Source organism: Pinus tabuliformis, chromosome 6 (genome assembly GCF_031772625.1).
Source record: "Pinus tabuliformis cultivar Carrire ecotype Pingquan chromosome 6, CPIR1, whole genome shotgun sequence".
In the NCBI taxonomy this organism is placed as follows: Eukaryota; Viridiplantae; Streptophyta; class Pinopsida; order Pinales; family Pinaceae; genus Pinus; species Pinus tabuliformis.
The window spans coordinates 526345016-526347716 of NC_142292.1; the positions used below are offsets into that span (position 1 = coordinate 526345016).

The 2701-nt window shown below is 42.8% G+C and overlaps 1 pseudogene; it reads left to right on the forward strand.

The window, feature by feature from the left end:
- The first annotated feature begins 682 nt into the window (after positions 1–682).
- On the forward strand, positions 683–2110 carry LOC149259610 (UBP1-associated protein 2B pseudogene; annotated as a pseudogene).
- The last annotated feature ends 591 nt before the right edge of the window (positions 2111–2701 follow it).

The window sequence follows — 2701 nt, forward strand, 5'->3', positions numbered from 1 at the left end:
GACATTAGATTCACAATGGAGGTTGAGGAAAATAATTGCATTCTATTCCTGGAGATTCTTCTAATAAGAAAAAGAGATGGATTGTTGGATCACAAAGTATACAGAAAGAAGGCTCACGCAGATAGCTGCCCCCATGTTAATTCACATCACCATCTTGCAATTGCTCCTTCAAATCTCTTGAGGTGCAAATCTTTCCTCAAATTTTACACTCAAAAAATATGGGTTTTGGGCATGTGGTATGAAACCATGGCAACAGGGCATTAGCCCATGGTATGATAACAAAATCTATTCACAAGTTAACAAAATCAAAATATAATAAATTAACTTTAATGTTACATTTTTATTATTAATTGAGCCAATAATATTTAAATATTTACACACTTCTAGCTTCTATTACCTTCAACATTTTTTTTTGTTATTTTTAACTTTTTTAGCCGACATATAAATGTTAAATATTTATACCTATTAGCCTACATTTACCGACGAGCGCAATAAACGATCATTGTAAGACGATATACATATATATATATATGGTGTAAACTTCATTATAAAAGTCAGTGGATTCTTTGGTGGGTTGTATTTGGTCAGAGATTTCTAGGGTTTCAAGGGGTTGTAAGATTTGAAGTGTTCATCGCGAAGAGTGCGAGACCGAGGAAGCAAAAGAGTTTGAGCTATGGTGGCAATGGCGAAGAAGAGGAAGGTGGAGGTGGAAGAAGAAGCACAAGAAGATATAGCCGTGGCAAAAGAAGATGAACAAAGTGAAAACACTGAAGCTGATCGTAGCAGCGAAGCCGAAGTCGAGGAAAACGAAGAAGATATAGCCGTCGCAAAAGAAGATGAAGAAATTGAAAACTCTGAAGCCGATGGTAGCAACGAAGCCGAAGACGAAGAAGATATAGCCGTGGCAAAAGAAGATGAAGAAAGTGAAAACTCTGAAGCCGAAGTCGAGGAAGACGAAGAAGACTTGAAGAAGCTGCTAGAGCCTTTCAGCAAGGACCAGCTGATGTACATCATCTCTGACAACGCTAAGAAAAACCCGCAGCTTCTAGAAAATATTCGAAAACTTGCTGACAAGGATCCGTCGCACAGAAAAATCTTCGTCCATGGCCTCGGCTGGGACACTACGTCGGAGGCTTTGAAGTCCGTTTTCTCCCAGTACGGCGAACTGGAAGAATGCACTGTCATCATCGACAAAGGCACCGGCAAATCCAAAGGTTACGGATTCGTGACATTTATGCACATGGAAGGTGCGCAGAAAGCCGTGAAAGCCGTGAAGGAGCCCAGCAAGAAAATCGATAGCAGGATGATTGCCTGCCAGATGGCGTCGGCTGGCCCGGCGCCAGCGCACCCTCCCACCGAGACCACTGGGCGGAAAATCTATGTGAGCAACGTTCCGGCCTATATTCCGGCGGAGAAACTGTTGAACTTTTTTTCGAAATACGGCGAAGTAGAGGAAGGGCCGTTAGGGTTTGATAAACAGACGGGAAAGTCCAGAGGTTTTGCACTTTTCATTTACAAGACTGTTGAGGGTGCTAAGAAGGCTCTGGAGGAGCCGAACAAAAGTATAGAAGGTCATTCCATGAACTGCAAGCGGGCAGCAGAGGGTAGCAAGCAGAGGAGCACGCATACCCCTTTTACTGGCGCTCTACACCCCAATGACCTGGCGCTCACCCACGGCGCGGGTTCGATACTGGCCGGGGCAGCACAGGGTCTTCTTGGCAGCTCATTGCCTTTTAATCAGGGCGGTGCTCCCGGGCTCAGTCAGGCGTCTAATGCTATTTCGGTCGGTCAGAATCAGATCTTTCCTGGGCTGAATCGCTCGCTTTCTTCATTCAATCCATCTTCGCTGTCGCAGGCGCCTGCGTTTTCGCCATCTGTTCAGAACTCGCTTGGATCAGTAGGGTCGTATGGAGGGCACCCGAGCTTGGGGGGTTATGGGTTTCATCATGGAGGTGCAACCAGTGTTAATCCCGGTGTTCTTGGGGATTATGGATCCCAGGCAGCTGCTGTACAAGGTTTGAACGCTTATCAGAGTTCCCAGCTTGGGCAGTATCAGTCGCAGTCGGGCGCTGGTTCTTTGCGTGGAATGCCTCCTTATTTACCACGTTAGATGCATTTCCAAAGGTCTAGATGGCGCTGATACAATGTTGAAGATGTATTTTGTATGGGCTCATTTGCCTGGGATTCATTGATATTGGCCAGTCATCATCTTTGTTTATTAGGTTTTGCTTAACAAACTCTTGACTTTTTCAAGCAGCTGATGGTGAACTTCGTCGGAGGTGTTCTCTGTCTTCATCTACGTTTGCTATGCGTAACAAGAATTTTGATTTTTGTAATATAGCTTCATCGATATATATCTATCTATATATATATTAAACTGCAATCTACATGGTACAATTTTCTTTTAACTATGGATTCGTATTCAGGTATTCGTATTCAGGTGGGAATGGGAAGTTTCCGCGTCTCATTAGTGTTTTTCTTTACTCTCTTAGAAAGTTATTACAAAATTTAGTTCATTGATTAAACGCTAATGGGATTGGAAATGTATCTTTTGGTTTTGTGGTTTTCGTGGCTTTGTGGTTTTTACATTAGGTTATAAATGAATCTTTTGGTTTTGTTGTTCACGTGGTTTCGTGGTTTTTACGGTAGTTTATAATTTAATGTTTGACATGACATTGTATGTTAGTGTATATTTATTTAG